We start from the raw sequence: 13,635 nt of genomic DNA, 5'->3' as shown, positions 1-13,635 counted from the left end.
CAGCCTGCTTTAGGCAGCAGTGTTCTCCGGAGGAAAGTCAGACTGTTTGCCCTAGAGGAGGAGAATCGAATGTTCACCATCCAACCCACAGAAAAAACTTTCAGGTTTCAGTGAAGACAACTTAGCAATGAGAAATAGAATGCAGTTTTAAAACCAACTCAGTGTGATCGTGCCTGCAGTTTGCAACTCAGCCCCTCTTGATGGATTCCAGGAGCTAAAAGACCTGGAATTCCTTCCGCCTCACCTTTTGGCTCTGGGGGTTGGAATTCTGTCTCCTTCCTGATGAAGGTGGCTGCCTTGGTATTAAAGGAAAGGAAGCTTTGTTGAGTCCTGCCAGGGACGCAGCTGCATAAGCCCATCGCTCATGGTAAAGAACAGAAATAGAGAACAGAGCAAGGATCAACTGCTGTAGACTAAACCAAGCCGCATGGTGGGTGGAGAGCTCCATCTCCTCGTATGTTTGCAGTGCGCACGTGGCCGGGAAGGGATTTGATGGTAACTGCTCACCTGAGGCACTGATGTCACCCGTCTTCACCCACCAGCCTCCAGAGGCAGCCTGGGCCAGACCTCCCCGCTGCCCACTCGTTACCAATACACATGCGTGTCTCGGAAAACATGGGTGGGACCAGGCAGAGGTACAACAGCGGCAATGCCAGCACTTTGTGGTGGCCTCGGAGACTTTCCTTAGACAATGAATTTAATATCTGGCCTGTGAGAGAAGAGAAAATGTGAGACTCCGGTCAGTTATCCAGAGCAGTGATGGTAGTGGTGTTAGTCATGAAGCGTGGAAAACTAAAGTATTAACGCCGAGGTTTTGGGCCTTAGGGCACGCGTGGAATAGATGTTTGGTGGGGAAAATACGTGTCGAGTTGTTCATTGAGCATCTAGCTGAGCATTTTTTAAATTGATTTATTTTTTTAATTGAAGTATAGTTGATATACAATATTGTGTTAGTTTCAGGTGTACAGCAAAGGGATTCAGTTATTTTTTTCAGATTATATTCTATTATAGTCTATCACAAGATATTGAACATAGTTCTCTGTGCTATGCAGTAAATCCTTATTGCTTTTCTATCTTATGTATAGTAGTTTGTGCCTATTAATCCCATACTCCTAATTTGTCCCTCCCTTCTTCCCTCCCTCTCCCGTTTGGTAAACATGTGTTTGTTTTCTATGTCTGTGAGTCTGTTTCTGTTTTGTATATAGATTCATTTGTAATATTTTTAGATTCCACATATAAGTGATATCATACAGTATTTGTCTTTCTCTGTCTGACTTCACTAAGTATAATATTCTCTAGGTCAATCCATGTTGCTGCAAATGACAATATTTCATTCTTTTTATGGAAGAGTAATATTTCATTGTGTGTGTATGTGTGTATATATATATATATATATACATATATGTATGTATGTATGTATATACACATACATACACACACACCTCATCTTCTTAAGCCAGTCATTGGTTAATGGGCACTTGAGTTGTTTCCATGTCTCGGCTATTGTAAATAGCGCTGCTGGGAACAATGGGGTGCATGTATCTTTTCAATTTAGAGTTTTCGTTTCCTCCTGAGCTGAGCATTTTTGAAGCTAGTCTATCCAATGGGACTTGTGGTTCTCTGCTGGGACTGAGAATCCCCTGATTCTTTACATGTGGGTGCAGATCACCCGGATCTAAATGAATCGCCTGGCTTTTGTTTCATCACATTAGATAGTAGCTTTGATAATTAAGTTCCCAAGGGGCTGAGCTCACCACATGGAACGGGCCCTTTTGCCAAAATTACATATGTACTCATGGGTTCATAATTCACACATGTACAACTCAGAAGATGAGCTATTCCCTCCCGTGGCTCTCAGGGTACCAGGGACTTCCTGTTCCCCAAACCTAGTGGCTTTTTCAGTTTTCAGGCTTTTCCACCTTCTTGTGTGCTCTGAGATTACTTCCCAAGGTTCTTTGCTTCAGTCACTCAGTTCTCTCCTTCCTATATGTCTTTAATTTTTACTTGCATGTAAGACAGCTTCCACATTTGCATAGAGAATGCATTCCCCAGAATTGCCCTGCATCTTAAATTACTTCCTAATGGCCAACTCACTTACTGCCCCCCAGACCTCTTCTATCTGACCTCTGCATTTCACTGTGATGGGTGGTCTCCTTAGAAACCTTGGTTCCCATTACACTGCCATCTCTAAATCCCTTGCCTACATGCAGACACACCCCAGCCTCCTTCACTTACTAACTCTTCTTCTTTCTCTTGCCCTCTACCTGGTCTTCAGTGCCTTCAGGCAGGCTTCACCTGTGTGTGTGTGTGTGTGTGTGTGTGTGTTTTAATTTGCTTTTTTTCTTTCATCTGCACCTTTTCACTTGTCATTTTTGTCTTACTACTGATTTAACCATTAGGTCAATGTAGGTGACCCTTAAAACTCTGCCATTTCTCTAGAGTTCAAGACCAATGTTCAACTTTCAAGTGGTTGTCTCCACATGGATATTCTTCCAGTGTTTCCAGTGTATCCTGTCGAAGAAAAAAAATCCTAATCTTTTTTTTTAGCCCCAAGCCTTTTCCTCCTTGTTTTTCTGTCTTTGTGAATGAGTACATGACTGCTCATGGTGTGTATTTGTGTGCCTGTGCCTGTGTGTTTTGAAGGGTGAGAGAGAAGAGATTTAAGAAGTTGAGTTATCAGTGAGTCTTTAACAGCCTAAATCCGGTTTCTCACCCCATCCCACCAGTCCCCAGAGCCCATCCACTTCACTCTGCAAGGACTCTTACGCACCACCCTGCCGCCCTGGCCTGCACCATTACGCTCACGATAGCTAACTTTTTTTGTGCATTGATGAAGCACGTTGACGGGTAATTTCATGTAAATCCTCAAGGCGCCATTTTGAGGCAGGTATTGGTACAAGCCCTTGTATTTATAGCTCAGAAAACAGTTGCTTAGGTCTGTTGAAGACACCTGCCCAAGGCCACACAGCAAGAGAGTGCAGAGCTGAGATCTGAATCCAGGCAGCTTGGCTGCAGATCCCAGGCTCTTAGCAGCACCGCTCTGATGCTGTAGTTCTGGCGTTCTTTATTCTTCTATCAGTCGGTCACGCGACAGCCTTTAACCGGTCTCCCCAGCTCTTTTTACTCCAGTCAATCAGCTATTTGCCGATTCAGGTCCCTGAGTGCGACTTGCCGTTGTGCAAAGAATAGCACGGGCTGATGGTCGATATCATCTCCATCCCAACAGCCAACCTGAGCCCCCTCAGTTCTTGCTCCGAGTCTCTGAAATGCACCGTCCTTCCCCACATACAGTAAATCCCCTATATACAAATGAGTTCCGTCCTGAGAGCAAGTTTGTTAAGTGCAATTTGTTCGTTAAGTCCAACCAGGTTAGCCTAAGTACCCAAGTAACACAATGAGCTGTATAGTACGGTACCAGCTACATCGCCACTGCTTTTATGCTTGCTTCTGGACATACTGGGCTTGAAATAAAGATACTGATTACTGTACTCTATACAGTAGTGTACAGTAAAGTACACAACAAAAGCACAGCCATTTGTAAGGGATGCACACACCTGACAATGTGTGCCAGACACGGGAATTAACTTACGTGATTGGACATGCAAACGCACGTTCGTATCTTTGCAAGTTTGCAACTTGAAGGTTCGTATGTAGGGAACTTACTGTCTATACCTTCCGAAATTCCACGCATCAAACATGCTACAATACAATTGCTCAATTATGTCGACAAGCTGCTGGCATGAAAAAAGGGTGGGAGGGGACACTGTTCTATTTCTCAGGTCTCTTCTATCCCCTAACAACCAAAGGCCATGTGTGCACCACGTTTGGATCCTGATTGGAACAAACCAACTGTAAAAGACATCTTTGAAGCCATTTGGGAAATTTGAACATGTGTTAGGAATCGGATGATATTAAGGGATAACCAGTAATTCTGTTGGGTATAATAATGGCTTGGTGGTTATGTTTTTAAAAATGAGACACACTAAAGTATTTACAGGCTAAAACGGCATGATTGCTGGGGTTTGCTTTAAAATGCTCCGGCAAAACAAACCCAAGAAGTGGCAATTGAAACAAAATTGGTAAAATGTTGAAAAATGTCAGAGCTGGATGATGGGAGTTCATTATATTATTTTCTCTACTTATTTTATGGTGGAAATGCCCGTAATAAAATGTGAAAAAGTAAAAACTTGCTCTTAGAGGCCAAATAAAAGACCACCTACTCTATGAAGCCTTCCCTGTCAGATTTAATCTTTCCTTTTTGGGGAGGCATGTTACACATTCTCCTGGTGTTTTAATCCTTTAGATGCATGCTTATCTTATTGCACAGATTGTAAGTTCTCCAAGGGCACACACCAGCTCATGTTCATCTCCGAAAGCCAGTCTTAGTGCCTCATCCGTGGCGAGTGTAAGTGCTTGTTAAGCAGATGCTTTGAGTGCTAGAATCATGGTGCTACGACTGGTGTATTATTCATTTTCTGTCATTAATGAGAACCCACTGTAAAAATATCTCTCTGTTCTCATCACCAGAAATAGTTGTGCTCCTCCTGGTTTATTTTTATCATATGGACACTTTGAATCTTGTAAGTGATCATTTTCCCTCTTTGTGTTGCTACTCTAAAGCTTAGAATTAAATTCATGGCTCACCCACAGCTAGCGTACAGGCATTTACAGCGTGAGTGTTGGTGGTGTGCTGGCTTCGTGCCTGGCCTCTATTTTTAATTTTCCTACTTTCATCTTCTTTCTCTCATACATTCCAATTTGACTTTTGCGGGGGGTACAAAATTGTAATGATTTCTGTGAACTCTATTAATTTCTTTGTGGAATCAGTCAGGTTACAAGTAGTATTCAGTTGGGACTTCCCTGGCGGTCCAGGGGTTAGGGCTCGGCGCTTTCATTGCTGAGGGCGCGGGTTCAATCCCTGGTTGGGGAACTGAGATCCTGCAAGCCGCGCGGTGCAGCCAAAAATAAATTAATTAATTTAATTAAATTTTCTTTTAAAAAGTAGTATTCATTCTATACCATTGTGTTTCTAGATATGATAATAGACCTTCTTGTGTCCACGTAGAAGGCAATGTGTTAAATACTTCACACGTGGGCTTCCCTGGTGGCGCAGTGGTTGCGCGTCCGCCTACCGATGCAGGGGAACCGGGTTCGCGCCCCGGTCTGGGAGGATCCCACATGCCGCGGAGCGGCTGGGCCCGTGAGCCATGGCCGCTGAGCCTGCGCGTCCGGAGCCTGTGCTCCGCAACGGGAGAGGCCACAACAGAGGGAGGCCCGCGTACCCCAAAAAAAAAACCAAAATAAATACTTCACATGTTATTTAAATTAGTCGTCAACTCTACAAAGCACGTGAACTGACTCAGTTTTTACAGGTGATAAAATTGAGGCCAGTGATGTCTTTTCCAGGCCCGAATAGCTGGTATATGTCAGACATAGGATTTGAACCCAGTTCTTTCTGACTCTTTGTACTCAGCCCACAGCCTTCCTTCCTTGACATTCCATTCAGGTTTTGCGAGTTTTGAAATGATGCTCTTAACAAGATTTTAGAACATGTAAAATATCCTTTTTAAATATTTGTCTCACTTCTTAATTCTATTATGTGTCTATTTTCTGGCATCTTTTTATGTTGAACATGCTCCATTCTATTCTATTCTGACTGGGCTAAAAGGATATCCCACCAAAAAGAAAAAAAAAGAAAAAATGGAGAAAGAATAGAAGAAAGAGAAAGAAGAAGTATGTACCGTTTAGTATGTATGTCTGAAATGGCCCTTCCACAGAGCTCAGAGCCCTCTTTTCTACAGGGCAGTGCTCTGGTTGAGAAGAAGTGTTTGGGATTTGGGGAAGGATAAAGTAATCCTACAGAAATGGAAGACAGGAGAATCCCTTAGAAATAGAAGTTTCAGAAACCACTCCTCTCTAATTTTCTTTCATTCATTCAGCATCCTCCTTGACCCGGCCACCCTGGTGTCCCCTTCACTCACACATGGCAGTGATATTAATAGCTAACAGTCATGAAACACTCTGTGCCAAGTACTGTGCTGAGCATTAATCACTCTCATTTGTTCAAAACAACCCAGTGTGAGAGGAACTCTTATGACCCCCTGTTTCAGATGTGGAAACTGCAGATCAGAGAGGTTAGGGATCTTGCTCAAAGCCACACAGCTCATCAGAGATGGAGCTAGATTCAGAGCCAGACGGCCGGCTCCAGAACTGACCTTCTTACCACTACAGTGCTCACTACTGTCCTTCCCACGCTACTGTCTTCATCATCAATGTCCACGGGCCACCCATTTTTTTTAATTACGTAAGTTTCAGGTGGACGGCATCTGTATAGACTCCAGAGCAATCACTACCGCACATCTAGTTTCCATCCATTATCATACAGTTGATCCTCTTCACCCATTTCACCCTTCCCCCAACGTCCTTTCCCCCTAATAACCACCAAACTGTTCTCTGGATCTGTGAGTTTGTTTTTGTTTTATCTTGTTTGTTCACTGATTTTGGTGTTTTTGTTTTTGTTTAGACTCCACATATGAGTGAAATCATATGGTATTGGTCTTTCTCTGTCTGACTTATTTCACTTAGTATAATACCCTCCTGGTCCATTCATGTTGTTGCAAACAGCAGGGTTTCATTCTTTTTTATGGCTGAGTAGTATTCCATTGTATGTATGTATGTTTATGCATGTGTACATTTCACATATGTTTATGCATGTGTACATTTCACATATGCATGTGTACATTTCACAGCTTCATCCATTCATCCACTAATGGACACTTAGGTCGTTTCCATATCTTGGCTATTGTAAATAGTGCTGCAGTGAACATGGGGGTGCAGATATCTTTTCAAATTAGTGTTCTTGTGTTCTTTGGATAAATACCCATAAGTAGACTAGCTGGGTCATGTGGCAGTTCTATTCTTATTTTTTTGAGGAATCTCCATACTGTCTTCCACAGTGGCTGCACCAATTTACAATCCCACCAGCAGTGTGCGAGGGTTCCCTTTTCTCCACATCATGTGCTGCCCATTTCTGAAGACCTAACTCGACAGCCACTGTCTTCTTCAAGCCTTTCCTTACTCCTCTCGTCTCCAAGCCTCACTCGCTACTGTCCCTTCTCTGATTCCGTAGAACCTCACCTGCCCCCCCGCCTCTGATCACCCTCGCCTCTTCCTGTCTGCACTGTAGTTATTGATGTGCACATCTTAAGTTCTGTTCTAAACTCCAGGCTTCAGGGGGCAAAGCCCCTATTCCATTCATCTTCACACTCTCTGTTTCCCTGAGAAAATGTCCTGCTTTGAGGAAATTCTCATTAAACGTCTGGTTGGAAAAGGGGCTCATGTCAGCGCTTCTCATATCACAGACTTTTAGTTAATACCTTCTCTGCTAAGACCAGTACAGTGATTTGCACATGTAAACATTTGAGATTTACAGCACATCCCCTTGTTTATCCCAGGAAAAATTCCTGACCAAAATGAGAACTAAGAATGTCTATTCTAACAAAATTACCCATCCTATAAATACAATTTTATCACAGTTAATTACCCTATAATTTAAGATGAGAGTAACAGATTTGTCAGATTAAACTAAGTGATTGTCAGAAATGCACACATACCTGCATTTTATTTTCAAGAGTGGTAGAAAGTAAGCAAATCTCTGGATAACGAATTAAATAAGACAGATCTTGGTTTACTGTATTTATAACTCAGCAGGACAGATCTTGCTTTTAGACTGCATGGGAATCAGTATTTCAGATACCTCCAAACTTACCAAGTAGGGGTGATGATTTTGGAACAGTTAACCTACTTCCGCTAATCCACTCGCCCGACCATTATGCGTTGAGTCCCTCCGGTGGTTCAGGCTCTTGTACAAGACTCCGAAGATATAACAGTGACCAAGTACGGTAACTGCCCTCACAGATCTTCCAATCTAGTAGAAGATCAGAAAGTCAGTAATCAGTAATGATACAGACATCTGTAATTGTCACATCCATTACAGGCTATGCGCCATCTTGCCTTCATCCTATTATTTGGTGGAGTTGACACCATGGAACTGGCTTTCGAGGGATGCACCTCATTGTGTCCCTTTTATGACGCGTCTTTCTGACAGGCGAAAAGATGTTTCTGTTGCAGTGGGTAAGGAATTACTCTTACTGAAATGAATAGCTGGGCAAACACATTTTAATACAGTGGCTATCCAGAGCAAGGTATTTTCTTCCTTCCTCCCTGCTTCCAGCTTTATTTTTTAAGACGAAAGAAAGAGTAATATACGCATATCTGATAGGCAGCTTCCAAGTGTTACAAATCTCATCTTTCCTGCTGTGTGGCTGCTTGCTTTTCCTTGCACTTTTTTTTTTTTTTTTTTTTTGGTCGTTGAGAGGTTATGACAACATGAGCCATATTGTATTTATAAACATCACGTGTTCCCTTGATATGGCTTGCCGTTCCTGCCAGACGGAACACATGGAAGAAACATTTCTTGTTAACTCAGCATTGGTTTTTAGTTATGCTGATTTCCGGGACAGGAAAAATGCCTTCCTACTCAGATTTAACTTTCACAGAGGAGAAACAAAACCTCTGAATGTCCGTGAAATAGTTTTAACAAGGGTGGATACAGCTCCTTTAAACCACATATTTTGACTAAAACTTCCTTCTGTAAAAAACCCAAGCCTTGCATTTAGTTACCATCAAGACAGGCAGGGCTGGAAGCGTTTGAGAGATGGGTGGTTTCAGGGTCTCTGCACGTCTAGCAAGCTTCCTCTAGAAGAGAACGGTTCGTGGAAGATGTAAGGTAAGAACTGTGCCTTTATAACAAAATAGGATTTTCAGAAGTTTTTGGTCCTGCTGTGTAGCACACTTACCTCCATTTGAGTTAACTTTTCTGTATTCAAGTTCAATGCAATGTGGAATTTAAATGCTAGGTTTTTATTTTAACTTCTTGCACACTGCTTAGAAGGAAACTTCTTTGTTATTGGGATTAGTCTGTTTTTTAAAATCCACTTAAGTTACCTTTTTGCAGGCTGCAGGTTCGTAGTTGCCGTTGTTTTTGGTGACTGTCCCCAGTGGCTAAAGTTGGTTCAGTGGGTTGAGTAGGTTTCCTGGTAGAGGGGACTGGTGCCTGTGTTCTGGTGGATGAGGCTGGATCTTGTCTTTCTGGTGGGCAGGTCCATGTCTGATGGTGTGTTTTGGGGTGTCTGTGGCCTTATTATGATTTTAGGCAGCCTCTCTGCTAATGGGTGGGGTTGTGTTCCTGTCTTGCTAGTTGTTTGGCATAGGGTGTCCAGCACTGTAGCTTGCTGGTCGTTGAGTGAAGCTGGGTCTTGGCGTTGAGCCAGGCTGGGTGTTGGTGTTGAGATGGAGATCTCTGGGAGATTTTCGCCATTTGATATTACGTGGAGCTGGGAGGTCTCTTGTGGACCAGTGTCCTGAAGTTGGCTCTCCCACCACTGGGCTGTCTCCAATCTATAATCTAATGATCTAGTTTCTGTTTAACCTTATAATTTAGAAAAGGATTTCAAGTGTCAACCTTGTTTGCTAGTACAGATCTCATTGATGTATGTGTTTTGTGACAATTTTCAGTGTTTTCACAAAGGTATTTGACTCGCCTTCGGTTTCCGAGACCAATGAAGATTTGAAAGCGTGGTACAAACTGGGGGGAGCCGAGGGGGGATTAGTATGCTTCTTTCAACATTCAAGGACAGCGTTATTTGTTGTATTTTTCTTGTGAACATCACTTTACATTTTAAAATATAAAGTGCTTTTTTATCTGGGTTTTAAAAAATTCTTTAAGAAATATCAATTTAAGCTTTATGTGTAACATCAAAAATGTCTGCAATTTTTCTATGACAGATATAAGCCTGTTATTATCAGGTTCAATGGAAAAAATCTTTGGCAGAAATTATATTTACTTGAGATAACCATTCTTATTCTTGTAATAGTTCAGTCATAATGTTTTGTATTTATTTCTTTTAAAGACATTTAATAAGAGCAATGTCCTTTTAAGGCAGTCTGTTTCCTTTTAAAGGTACATGTGTGCATGGATCTGTTTATCTTTATCTCAACTTATAGATGAGTTAGTATGGATGAGAAGATGTTAACCAATGTGGTCTCAATTAATACATATTATTTCATTTAGTCATCATTATAACCCCAAGGCATAGGTACTTTTATACCCATTTTAAGGTTGGAAAACTGAGGCTGAGAGAGATTAAGTGGCAAATCACACGCTAGTGAGGAGCAAAGCTGGGCTTCAGCCCAGGCTGACTGTGTCTCTAGTCCCTGCTTTTAAATCCCACACTGCACACCCTTCCTTACCGGTAGCTAAGAACTCCCAGTCTGCAGTCAGATACAGATAACTTATCTTGAAAATAATCATTATCAAAGAGCAATGCTTATTCGGCTTCAAGAGAAATTATTTTGTACAGTTCGGGGATTTTTTTTGGTTCGATCTGTAGCATCCAAAACCCTAGTATCAGACCGGTTGTTCTTCCCGGGACTTGGTTGCAACTTACTTGGAGTAAGAAGAACACAGTGAAAGTCAGATCGTGTGGGGATTGCAAAAAGCACTGTGGATGAACTACCCTCTCCTCCTTCCTGCTCCCTTCTTTGCTTCATGTGCTGCGTCACTCATAAAAACCGTCTTCCCGGGACAGGGCAGGGAGCTGATTCATGAGCCTGATTTGGAAGTGAGAAAGTGTCTTGGAATGGAGATTTGCCTACATGTGCCTGCCTGCTGCCCTTTCAGGCTTCTGGCAGAGCTGTTAGGGGAAGGACAGCAAGAAAGTTACAGAACATCGGAGGTGGAGGGTTCTGGAGTCAGGGCAGCTAGCCAAGCCACCCCAGAGGCAGGGACTGTTGCTCTCCTCAACGCACCTAGCCCCCCCCTCCCACTGCCCGAAGATTGCTACATCCACTCGGCTGCAAAAACATCCTGGTGATTTGCAATGAGAAGTAATTACTGCCAACAGCATCTACAGGGATGCAGCTGCTCATCACAGCCCTGAACTTGGGTTGCAGGATCGAGGCAACTTGCTTCCAGCTCCATGGCTGCATAAAATCCAGGACTGGCCAACAACTAGCAAATTGGATCAGAACAGGACTCCCCTCTTCCTTCAGCACGGGCTGCGTCGTTAGCCATTGCTGGGGAGATCCGGAGGGGTTTACTCCACACCCTCTGCCCTTTGATATCCAAACCGCATCTCTTGGCTTGGCTTTTGTAAATACAGATGTTAGCAGAAATTGCCTCCGACTGGGAGTTTATTAAGTCCTGGTATTTTCAGGTTGTATTCTTTGCACCCACATGTTGCTTTCTTCCTGGGGTTTCGTTTTTCTGTCTTCTCCGTGGGTCCTCATCGGGGAAGCCCGGACTATGGGAGATTGCATCCGGCCACCTCAGCACAGGTTCCCTTGGTCCAAGATCCTAATTTGTAGAGAGCTTCCAGGGGACCATTCTTCTTTTATTTCTTTTTTTAAATTGAAGTACAGTTGATTTACAATATTGTGTTAGTTGTGGGTGTACAGCAGAGTGATTCAGTTACATATATATATTTTTTCAGGTTCTTTTCCCTTATAGGTTATCATAAGATATTGAATATGGTTCCGTGTTCTATACAGTAAATGCTTGTTGCTTATCTAATTTATGTATAGTCGTGTATATCTGGGGACCATTCTTTTCTTTACACTTTTTCTTAAATTTCTCAGCATTTTATGTAAATGCTTTTATATAAATCGTGTTACTTTTATATATATGTTTGTAGGGGGAAAAGCACATGTTTATTTTTCTTAAGAGAGAAGAAAAAGGTTTTAAGCTATAAATCACCTGGTGCTAAGCCATTTCCTTTCTGTCCTGCTTTTTGCCCATGGGGTCTGCATGTAATTTGCAGGAGCAATACGTCTACTCCTGAGTCACTTGAACTGCTACTCCAGACCACTGGCTGAGGAAATACACCTGACCTGTGTCATTGATGTCACCTCAAGAAACAGGCCTGGCTGACTTGGAATCATAGAGTTTCAGAGGTGGAAATAAGGTCTTACACATCTGATCTTTTATAACCCTTCACCTGTCAGTTGAGACTCAGGAGGCCTGGCGTGGATGGAGTGACTTGGTCCAGATCACAAAATTAGGAAGTGGCAAAAACCTCAGACCAGCTCTTTCTCCATCTCTAGTGCCCCCATGCTTTAGTTCTCACCCCACTGGGTCCCCCAAGGTGTGTTTTCTTGGTTGATTTAGGAAAAGACTCTACATCTGACTTCCCTGAGCCGTCCGTGTTGCAGTTAAGTGTAGCCAGGTCCCCCTTCCTGTTCAGATAGCAGCCCAGCCCTGCAGTGGGACCAGAGCTCATTAATTGGAAATGCATGGGCCTGGCCCAAAAAATAAATGGATTTTGAGCTAACCAGATTTAGATTATCCAGTATTTTTATTGAAAGAGAATAGGCCATCAAGTCAACTGAAGAAACAGCAGCTGCTTCAAATTATGAGATACTTTGAATGAAGCAATCTTGGCTTAAAAGAGTTGGGAAATATTATAGCATTATTTGCAAAAGTCAGCCTCTTTGCTGAAGCAATGGCTCTTATGATAACCCTGTTGGAAACTCCCACATATCCCCACTCAGAGTACTTTGAAAGTTGTTCTTCACTTGGAACCAGTGATTTTTGACAGCACATAGAAAAACAGATTCCTACATTTTAATGATTATATAATGTTGTTGTATGGAGTATTGGAAAGATAAGTAGCACAAAGAACCTGAGAGTTAATGATCACAACTAGGTAAGAAAGAAAAGGTCAATTTAAAACTGACATCAAGAAAAGCGTTGAAGAGTAAATAATACAGCCGGTGTGAGGATGTGGCCGAAATGGTGACAGTCTCTTGTAACTGAGCAAAGTGTAGAAACCAAGGTTTTAAGGTAAATCCCAAATTACGGAGGGGACAGAGCAAAACGTCATTAAAGATTATACAGTTGACAGCCGTGAACCGTTCTGATGTCAGAATAAAATCTAATTCTTGTTTAAGAGTCCTCAAGGGGCTTCCCTGGTGGCGCAGTGGTTAAGAATCCGCCTGCCAATGCAGGGGACACTGCGCTCTAGAGCCCGCGAGCCACAACTACTGAAGCCTGCGCGTCTAGAGCCCGTGCTCCGCAACAAGAGAAGCCACCGCAGTGAGAAGCCCGCGCACTGCAGCAAGGAGTGGCACCTCGTTCGCCGCAACTAGAGAAAGCCCGCGCACAGCAACGAAGACCCAACACAGCCAAAAATAAATAAATTAATTAAATAAATTAAAAAAAAAAAAAAAAAGAGTCCTCAGGACCTCCGGTGTCTTGTTACTTGGCCCAAAAGAAAAGCTGTTCAGTACATCATTTTTGTGCAGATTGATTTATTAAAGACCTGTCCAGATAAAAGGTGTGAACGCCGAGTGCATCGTTTCAGCTGGACGACCACTGCTCGTCGCTCAGGCTGCACTAACTCACCCCGTATTCCTGAAATACGAAGACTGTTTCCCTCAGTAGGTTGATCGCCACATGTACTTGATTTCTTTCTTTTTATTTTTTTTTTCTTTTCCTGTGAAATCAAAGGTCATGCTTTCCCTTGTTCTGATTGAACTCTTTGAACCTGTTCCTTTTCTCTTGCCCTTGATATGGTA

At 42.7% G+C, this 13,635-nt stretch overlaps 1 protein-coding gene and 1 long non-coding RNA gene across 31 annotated transcripts in view; one reads left to right on the top strand and one right to left on the bottom strand.

The window, feature by feature from the left end:
- The window catches only part of LOC114487116 (uncharacterized), a 39,161-nt gene extending 29,839 nt beyond the window's left edge, over positions 1–9,322 (bottom strand). For 4 of the 7 annotated variants that reach the window (XR_003681848.2, XR_003681843.2, XR_003681847.2 and 1 more), the window contains exons 1-3: positions 9,007–9,322; positions 7,769–7,927; positions 508–709 (exon numbers count right to left, since the gene is read on the bottom strand). This is a non-coding gene — a long non-coding RNA (uncharacterized lncRNA). Of the gene's footprint in view, positions 1–7; positions 52–244; positions 710–7,768; positions 7,928–9,006 lie in introns of those variants that run through there. The other 3 variants (XR_008618500.1, XR_003681842.2, XR_003681845.2) reach the window with 2 other exon arrangements.
- Positions 1–13,635, top strand: part of KIAA1217 (KIAA1217 ortholog) — a 329,171-nt gene that overhangs the window by 214,968 nt on the left and 100,568 nt on the right. The window contains exon 1 of one of the 24 annotated variants that reach the window (XM_024129597.3): positions 8,037–8,788. The exons of the other annotated variants lie outside the window; for them this stretch is intronic. The gene's annotated coding sequence lies outside the window, so the exon portion shown is untranslated. Of the gene's footprint in view, positions 1–8,036; positions 8,789–13,635 lie in introns of those variants that run through there. 24 annotated transcript variants of the gene reach the window in all.

Source organism: Physeter macrocephalus, chromosome 11, assembly GCF_002837175.3.
Source record: "Physeter macrocephalus isolate SW-GA chromosome 11, ASM283717v5, whole genome shotgun sequence".
NCBI classification, from domain to species: Eukaryota; Metazoa; Chordata; class Mammalia; order Artiodactyla; family Physeteridae; genus Physeter; species Physeter macrocephalus.
The sequence above is the reverse complement of the archived record's forward strand: the minus strand, read 5'-3'. Positions and strand labels throughout refer to the sequence as shown.